Raw genomic sequence first — 10063 nt, forward strand, 5'->3', positions numbered from 1 at the left:
GATAGCTGATGTTCTGAAAGAGCTGCAAAATCTGGACCCCTACAAATCAGCTGGGCACCTACAAATCAGCTGGGCTAGACAATCTGGACCCTCTCATTCTAAAATTATCTGCCGAAATTGTTGCAACCCCTATTACTAGCCTGTTCAACCTCTCATATCATCAGAGATTCCCATAGATTGTAAAGCTGCCGCAGTCATCCCCCTCTTCAAAGGGGGAGACACTTGTCGTGTCTTTACTATCATTAAATTGAAGACTTATAGTTTTTATCAAAGATTCTCTGTAATTAGTATTATGCGATCAACTGATTAATCATGTAACTGTAATTAACTAGGAAGTCGGGGCACCAAGGAAAAATATTATAAGGTTATAATTTCCTAATATAACCTTTCAGATATTTTCATATCTGATCCATAGTCTTCTGATTAATTAATTATTTACTTTACCTCACGTTAGTCTCATTCCAAACATCGTAAATTGTTGGTTATCTGCACGAACCCAGTCTTCACTATGAGTCATCCATACATCAATTGTCTTAAATCATTTATTTATTACTAACTAATTCACAGAAATGCACAAACATAAGGTAGGGGTGGGTACAAGAGATGATAGGAGAATGTGCACTAGTGGGCTAAACCGGCGGCATGTTAGACAAAAGGGGAAGTGGGGGTCGACTGAGAAGTCACTACAGAGTGATAATTATAACAATTGAAATGCTAATCGTTTGCACATGAACGCTCACTCATTCGGGAACAATTGCAATCAATATATATATTTACGCTCAGTGTGTCGTCTTGATCGCTGGTGAAAAGTTGTTTATTTTGTAGAATTGTCCGTCTCCCTCTCTCTCTCTCTCTGTCGTGGTTATAATGGATAGTTCAGTGACATTCATTCGTTTCGTTATAGAAAGGATGTTTCGGCGGTTGTCGTTCTTCACGTTCAATTCCTAGCTGCAGACTAGTAATTCATATCAAAGACTTGTTCTTATTCTGTCGGTATCGATAGTCTAAGAGTTTAACCACGTGGTATGGTTAAAAAAATTCAGCAATGGTCTACAACCTTTGTCCTCTCCTAATGGAGAAAAACATGGTCTGCTGATAATTTCTCAAAGTTGGGTTTTATTCAGAATTGCAGAAAAGGGGCTGTCCCAGGATGCCTGACCCTAACTGGGCTCAGGGACGGTCCTCTGATTTAGTTCAAATCAAAAGGGAATTGTATTTTCCTTCATTAAACAGTCCAAAATCATATTACACAATTTTACAAACAGTATCATACTCACTCATCTTATACAACAATTAGATGTAAACCTCATATCTGAGGCTATTATATAAACAGCGTTATGGTAATGTGGCCACACCGTCTCCCAAGAGCTTCCCCAAGTTGTAACAAACGGACCAGTTCGCAGCTGGATTCTTCACCGATCTTTTATACTTTCTCCGAAACATGAAATTTGTTCGTACCTCAAATTCTGTGAGGTGAGAGAAATTCCTTTGTGCTTTATGAAAATTTATTCTGCCTCTTATACTATGTGGCAGGGTCTTCTCAGGAATTTACGACCTCTCTCGAACCACAGCAGCCTAGTTGAAGGAGGCAAGGGGGCGGCAGTGAGAGGGGGATGGGGCTTGCTATACCCCAAGAGGGCAATGTCATGACACACTCTAAACCCAAACTGCTACAGACCTTTATCCATCCTACCCTGCCTTTCTAAGGTCTTTGAAAGCCTAGTTAACAAACAGATTACCGACCATTTAGAATCTCACCGTACCTTCTCCGCTATGCAATCTGGTTTCAGAGCTGGTCATGGGTGCAACTCAGCCAGGCTCAAGGTCCTAAACGATATAACCTCCATCAATAAGAGACATTACAGTGCAGCCATATTCATCGACCTGGCTAAGGCTTTCGACTCTGTCAATCACAACATTATTATTGGCAGACTCAACAGCCTTGGTTGCTCAAATGATTGCCTCGCTTGGTTCACCAACTACACCAGAAACAAAATTGTAGACCTGCACCAGGCTGGGAAGACTGAATATGCAATAGGAAAGCAGCTTGGTTTGAAGAGATTAACTGTGGGAGCAATTATTAGGAAATGAAAGACATACAAGACCACTGATAATCTCCCTCGATCTGGGGCTCCACGCAAGATCTCACCTGTGGGGTCACAATGATCACAAGAACGGTGAGCAAAAATCCCAGAACCACACGGGGGGACCTAGTGAATGACCTGCAGAGAGCTGGGACCAAAGTAACAAAGCCTACCATCAGTAACACACTACGCCGCCAGGGACTCAAATCCTGCAGTGCCAGACGTGTCCCCCTGCTTAAGCCAGTACATGTCCAGGCCCGTCTGAAGTTTGCTAGAGAGCATTTGGATGATCCAGAAGAAGATTGGGAGAATGTCATATGGTCAGATGAAACCAAAATATAACTTTTTGGTAAAAACTCAACTCGTCGTGTTTGGAGGACAAAGAATTCTGAGTTGCATCCAAAGAACACCATACCTACTGTGAAGCATGGGGGTGGAAACATCATGCTTTGGGGCTGTTTTTCTGCAAAGGGACTAGGACGACTGATCCGTGTAAAGGAAAGAATGAATGGGGCCATGTATCGTGAGATTGAGTGAAAACCTCCTTCCATCAGCAAGGGCATTGAAGATGAAACGTGGCTGGGTCTTTCAGCATGACAATGATCCAAAACACACCGCCAGGGCAACGAAGGAGTGGCTTCGTAAGAAGCATTTCAAGGTCCTGGAGTGGCCTAGCCAGTCTTCAGATCTCAACCCCATAGAAAATCTTTGGAGGGAGTTGAAAGTCCGTGTTGCCCTGCAACAGCCCCAAAACATCACTGCTCTAGAGGAGATCTGCATGGAGGAATGGGCCAAAATACCAGCAACAGTGTGTGAAAACCTTGTGAAGACATACAGAAAATGTTTGACCTCTGTCATTGCCAACAAAGGGTATATAACAAAGTATTGAGATAAACTTTTGTTATTGACCAATTACTTATTTTCCACCATAATTTGCAAATAAATTCATTAAAAAGCCTACAATGTGATTTTCTGGATATTTTTTTCTCATTTTGTCTGTCATAGTATAAGTGTACCTATGATGAAAATTACAGGCCTCATCTTTTTAAGTGGGAGAACTTGCACAATTGATGGCTGACTAAATACTTTTTTGCCCCACTGTATTACTGATGCTCTCACTGCTGGTGATTCTCTGATCCACCTCTATGCAGATGACAGCATTCTGTATACCTCTGGCCCTTCTTTGGACGCTCCTCTGGCTCTTCTTTACCCTCGTAAAACTGTCCATCCTACCGATCCTTGACTTCGGCGATGTCATTTACAAAATAGCCTCCAACACTCTACTCAACAAATTGGATGCAGTCTATCACAGTGCCATCCGTTTTGTCACCAAAGCCTCATATACTACCCACCACTGCGACCTGTATGCCCTCGTTGGCTGGCCCTCGCTTCATACTCGTCTCCAAACACACTGGCTCCAGGTCATCTACAAGTCTCTGCTAGGTAAAACCCCAACTTATCTCAGCTCACTGGTCACCATAGCAGCACCCACCCGTAGCACGCGCTCCAGCAGGTATATCTCACTGGTCACCCCCAAAGCCAATTCTTCCTTTGGCTGCCTCTCCTTCCAGTTCTCTGCTGCCAATGACTGGAACGAACTGCAAAAATCTCTGAAGCTGGGGACTCTTACATCCCTCACTAGCTTTAATCACCAGCTGTCAGAACAGCTCACAGATCACTGCACCTGTACATAGCTCATCTGTAAATAGCCCATCCAATCTACCTCATCCCCATACTGTATTTATTTATCTTGCTCCTTTGCACCCTAGTATCTCTACTTGCACATTCATATTCTGCACATCTACCATTCCAGACTTGAATTGCTATATTGTAATTACTTCACCAGCATGGCCTATTTATTGCCTTACCTCTCTTATCCTACCTCATTTGCACATGCTGTATATAGATTTTCTACTGTATTATTGATTGTATGTTTGTTTATTCCATGTGTAACTCTGTGTTGTTGTATGTGTCAAACTGCTTTGCTTTATCTTGGCCAGGTCGCAGTTGCAAATGAGAACTTGTTCTCAACTAGCCTACCTTGTTAAATAAAGGTGAAATAAAATAAATAAATAAATGTGACTAACAGAAATGGAATAATGTGTCCCTGAACAAAGGTGGGGTCAAAATCAAAAGTAACAGTCAGTATCTGGTGTGGCCACCAGCTGCATTAAGTACTGCAGTGCATCTCCTCCTCACGGACTGCACCAGATTTGCCAGTTCTTGCTGTGAGATGTTACCCCACTCTTCCACCAAGGCACCTGCAAGTTCCCGGACATTTCTGGGGGGAATGGCCCTAGCCCTCACCCTCCGATCCAACAGGTCCCAGTCGTGCTCAATGGGATTGAGATCTGGGCTCTCGCTGGCCATGGCAGAACACTGACATTCCTGCCTTGCAGGAAATCACGCACAGAATGAGCAGTATGGCTGGTGGCATTGTCATGCTGGAGGGTCATGTCAAGATGAGCATGCAGGAAGGGTACCACATGAGGGAGGAGGTCGTCTTCCCTGTAATGCACAACATTGAGATTGCCTGCAATGACAACAAGCTCAGTCCGATGTGACACACCGCCCCAGATCATGACGGACCCTCCACCTCGATCCCACTCCAGAGTACAGGCCTCGGTGTAACGCTCATTCCTTCGACGATAAACGCAAATCCGACCATCACCCCTGGTGAGACAAAACCGCGATTCGTCAGTGAAGAGCACTTTTTGCCAGTCCTGTCTGGTCCAGCGACGGTAGGTTTGTGCCCATAGGCGATGTTGTTGCCGGTGATGTCTGGTGAGGACCTGCCTTCACAACAGGCCTACAAGCCCTCAGTCCAGCCTCTCTCAGCCTATTGTGGACAGTCTGAGCACTGATGGAGGGATTGTGCGTTCCTGGTGTAACTTGGGCATTTGTTGTTGCCATCCTGTTCCTGTGCAGGTGCTGTTACACATGGTCTGCCACTGCAAGGATGACCAGCTGTCCGTCCTGTCCCCCTGTAGCGCTGTCTTAGGCATCTCACAGTATGGACATTGCAATTTATTACCCTGGCCACGTCTGCAGTCCCCATGCCTCCTTGCAGCATGCATAAGGCACATTCACGCAGATGAGCAGGGACCCTGGGCATCTTTCTTTTGGTATTTTTCAGAGCCAGTAGAAAGGCCTCTTTAGTGTCCTAAGTTTTCATAACTTTGACCTTAATTGCCTACCTTCTGTAAGCTGTTAGTGTCTTAACGACCGTTCCACAGGTGCAAGTTCATTAATTTTTAATGGTTCATTGAACAAGCATGATAAATAGTGTTTAAACCCTTTACAATAAAGATCTGTGAAGTTATTTGGATTTTTACGAATTATCTTAGAAAGACATGGTCCTAAAAAAGGGGTGTTTCTTTTTTTCCCTGAGTTTATATATGTGTGAAATTAGTTTTGATTTAGAATGGACCGTTATCATGCACCTGTATCGAAACAGGGGCATCGGAGGAAAAAATACGTCATCTATGCACTTAAATAACGAATAGAGGACGAGGTAGGCTATACTCCTGTTGTAAATATAAGCAATTGCTTAATATTGGGAAAATTGAAAAATAAATATAGTAGGCCTAGCCTATAGAAAGCTGATTCTCCTCTTTTTAGTAGAGGCCATCACTCTGTTCTCACCAATTGCATAGCCTATAGAAATGTTGTGCAACATAAGCTCGTGGGCTCTCATGAAGTGTTTAATTCGATTTTCGATTACATTTGCATTGATGTCAGAGTGATTAGAGGGACAATAGAGTGCTGAGTACCAGGTAGTTAGCAAGTTTAGTAGGCTACTAATGACCATCAGCAGCATCAGAGATTGGAGAGAGCCTAATTAACGTGATTAAGCGGTCATGTGGAATTTGACTGCCTTCATGACTCAAGACCGCCGGTGTGGCAGTAATACAGTCACAGCAACAGCCCTAGGTGAGTGTCATTTCAATCATAGAAATATAATTCATTTTGTGGACATATCCCTTCAGAATACTGCAATTTAACTGGTACATTTAAATATAATTGTAATTATAATTTTTACTTCCAATTACTACCACAAAGGTGGCTGCCGGTCCATCCACCATAGAATGTCAACTTAATAGAAATGTCTATTAATTTATATTTATATTCAATAAGTTATTATTCTACACTGTTCAACCAATCCAGTAAATTCCCACCATTTACACTCATGGGAATTGGCCTACATTGATAAGGATAAATTCAAATCTTTCTTACATTAGAAATATGAAATGCATAACGATTGTAGCAATTGGAAGGGAACAGTTGAGATAATGGTGAAATTATTAGACCAAAGGTGAGTACGACAGTTCACCTGACAAGACTGAATCCAAACATTACACTGTTGATTTTATGTGCATTTTACATTTACTGTACTTTTCCGCATTTGTTGATAATGAAATCTAAAAATACTCTGGATTCAGTAACATGATAGGACCATTCCTGGAAAAAGTGAAGTAGCTGCAACATAAGACTAAAACATTAGAAGAGTTTAAGTGAGAGGACTAACATGTGTCTCCAAGTGGCCACACATCTCTTCAAAGTGCACTGTTCCTAAGCAATTTGAATGCACTTTTATGACTCAAAGAAGAGTCTTCAACTATAAGGTACTTTTTCCCCCTTAAAAAAAAAAAAACTCTCCTAGCTGTTAAACTATAGCAAGGACACTTGTATTTGTATAGTCTGGAACACAACCCTGCTTCCCCGCCATCACACAATTACTGTCGTTCTTTACTCCATACAAAAACAGCCAATTATAAATCACAATCCAGAGAAGGTGGGCATGATTTGAAAGCTTGTTTTATTGCCAACATGACTAGCTAAGTTATAAAATACAAGCTTACAGTGTTAAGCTTTCACAAGGCAATTCAACTTTTTTTTATTTTTTTGCATAGAAAGTAGTCATGAGTGCATTCATGAGCATATGCCGCAGCTCATTTTCTTCAAAATAAACAAACATATGCTCATTCTGTTCAGAACAACCCCAGGGTATGAAAACGTAAACTTGTAACTGTACATCAAAACAGAGATCACAAATGTTGACACTGTGTATGTCATGAGTTTTATGATTTGGAAATGTTTAGTGTACATTTGGACTTGCGGGTGTTTGGCTTACTTGTATGAGATCAAAGCGTTAATTATAATCCTCAACATCTGATCTTTCAAAATACATCAAGTCAGCTTAATTTACAGCATTTCCCTCACTCAAAACAAAACATTTGCAAAAGTTGCACAATTACTAGGAGGGATGGAGGCAACTTCTTGTCACGCGGTGCTCAAGTTCCTAACGGCTGTCAGTCAAACCCCATAATGCACTGTGAAGTGCAGAGCCAGAACGTTGATGTCATGTACAGCATCTAACATTTTCAACCCGTATACGAGTGTAAAGAGTTAAAATCCAAAAGTGGAAGTAGAGTCATAGGCTCCCTTTCATTCCCCTGAAAACCAGAACATCCAGTTGCTGGGGACTCAGCTGAGGCTAAGTTACAACATATTCAAAAATGAAAAGAATCTGAGTTTAAACGCTTTTAGATAATTTATGTGAACGCGGCAATTAGCAGTTGAAACAATTGTGTCCTCCTCACCACTGTTAAGGTAAAAAGCTGAGGGATTGGGCTGGAGAAATCTAACCATTCAGATTCATAGACAGAGCTATGGATGCAAGGACTGACCATCCATGATAACAAAATTATTAGTTTCAACCATGTTTTGATGGTATACAGTGTTTGTTTACATTTACTTTGTTTACAAGCATTGGAGTAAAACAAGCTTATATTTTGGGTTCATGAGACATTCATAAGAAGTTATTTTGATAAATCAATGAATACATCATTCATATATTATTTTAAAAAATGTAGCAACTGCAGATTGACCCTTTAAAAAAAAGGTACAAATATTTTCTATATTTTTGAAACTCTAGAAATTACAAAATAGTTTGACAACCCGGTTTGTAAGCTTTTAAATGATAATCAAACTCAACCGTTTATATTTTCCAGTATAAAAAGTTTTGTTCAAGAAGTGTTTGAAATCAGATGAAACGACCCTAAAATGACCAGACATAGCCTAGTCTGCAGCCCTTGTGGTTCAGGTGTAAGCTTGCTCTCCAACAATACTTGAAGAGTATTGTTTAACTTGGACACTACCAAGTATTGATTGAATGGGGCCCAGTTTCTCAGCCAGGTCATGTTGAGTGGGGCAAGAGTGAAATCTCTTAGCTACCTGTGTGTGAGTAAGGCTCAACGCACAAGCATGGTGTGGTAATAGTCCAGTTGTTATGCAGAAAAAGAGGTCAGTAGTTGTGAACACACACAAGCAAATCCCTACCTAATCCACCTTAGATCATGCTGTGTAGAAGAAGGGGGGGGATGCACGGGACATAAGCACTGCCGTTCATAAACACTCCTGTGTGTGTGTGTTAGTCCGGTTGTGTGAAACCAGGCTTGAAGAGACAGTTTTTCCTGAAGGTTCAGAGTGATCGTACGCCTAATACTACAGGAAGTTGATGAATCAGATCTGAGTAAAGTGATACGAAGCATGCCATGGTAGTAGATTATGAGCAACAGTTATGACAAAAATAGAATACTATCTAGGTCCTGCCAGGCACACTATCTGGAAATCTACTTTTTCAACCTAGGACATCACCTGACAATGTTATTTCCTTGTGTCGGTGAGGCTCATCATGTTGGCCCAGTATGCTTAAGCATTGTCATACAGACAGCAAAAGAGGATTCATTCTTTGAATCTTTCAAGGCATGCTCAGACATGTTGCAGGAGAAAATTGGATGTTTGATAACAGCACAATCAGTGAAGCAACCATAATGACAAATAGTTTTGTACTAACTAGCCACGTGATAGTCATACATTTGAGTATTTCTATTTGTTTACAAGTTAGTAGGTAGGAAGTTAGTTGGAGGCAAGCTAGCTTCATCAGCCAGCTAGATAAGTGGCTTTCAGAACAACAAGTGAACCTTGCACTCTCGCTAGTGCAGCGTATCCCAAACTCGATCCTTAGGACCCAAAGGGGTGCACGTTTTGGTATTTGCCCAAGTACTACACAGCCGATTCAAATATTGAAATCATCGAGCTTTGATTATTTGAATCAACTCTGTTGTGCTCAGGCAAAAAACAAAACGTGCTAAGTTACCCAGGACCGAATTGGGTTCGTTTAACCTTGCACTAGCGACTTATTCCATCACCATTTTTATTGATTGCAATAAATACAGCTAGCTGCTGTTCACGACCATGTTTAGCCTGGGACCCCCAGATCGATAGTATTTAACGACCAGGTGAAGGCCCCCGGCTAACCCGTGATGAATGTTCTGAAAACGTATTTACTTAGTTAGCTAGTAGCTAACGTTAGCTATATTTATTTGTTGTGGGCACGAGCGTTAGCTTGTACGGCCTTCCGCAAACAATTCATTTGAGATTTGCAGTATTCTCAGGTCATTAACTTAAACTATGAACAAAACGCATAAATATGGGGAAATTTGATGTAAACTGACAGACAATTGCTGCGCCACGTCTGCCTCGTAACATTTTTTTGACAGCCTTGGTTCCCCACCGCTTCAGGTAAAATAATGACGTTAGCTAGCTACTGTAGTATGTTACAACAGGCCGCACCCAACGACTTCGTATTCTTTATCCTTATAGAAAGTCTAAGGACAAAAAGAAAACACAAACCTTAATACGTTGTATGACATTAGATTTCATTTTGCGCCAATTCTTCGGGATTTACTATTCCTTTGTTCTTTTAGACATCCTTAGCAGCTCTCCAAAATATCTGCATGACAGCAAACTAGTTTACAGTTCTTCCTTTCGCAGACACCAAACCCAACATTCGACCAATGGGTAAATCGTGGGCGATAAATCAACCAATTGAGACAAGGGATTTGACAAAGTACAACCCACTTTGAAGATTGATATTAATTTCAGCGTATCAACTGTAATGTTTTTATTATTAT

At 41.3% G+C, this 10063-nt stretch overlaps 1 protein-coding gene across 18 annotated transcripts in view; it reads right to left on the reverse strand.

The window, feature by feature from the left end:
* Positions 1-9925, reverse strand: part of LOC139384114 (bridge-like lipid transfer protein family member 1) — an 89265-nt gene extending 79340 nt beyond the window's left edge. For all 18 annotated transcript variants that reach the window (XM_071128776.1, XM_071128772.1, XM_071128766.1 and 15 more), the window contains exon 1: positions 9783-9925. The gene's annotated coding sequence lies outside the window, so the exon portion shown is untranslated. The remainder of the gene's footprint in view (positions 1-9782) is intronic.
* Positions 9926-10063: the final 138 nt, after the last annotated feature.

The sequence above is a fragment of the Oncorhynchus clarkii genome, chromosome 25, assembly GCF_045791955.1.
Source record: "Oncorhynchus clarkii lewisi isolate Uvic-CL-2024 chromosome 25, UVic_Ocla_1.0, whole genome shotgun sequence".
Taxonomy (NCBI): domain Eukaryota; kingdom Metazoa; phylum Chordata; class Actinopteri; order Salmoniformes; family Salmonidae; genus Oncorhynchus; species Oncorhynchus clarkii.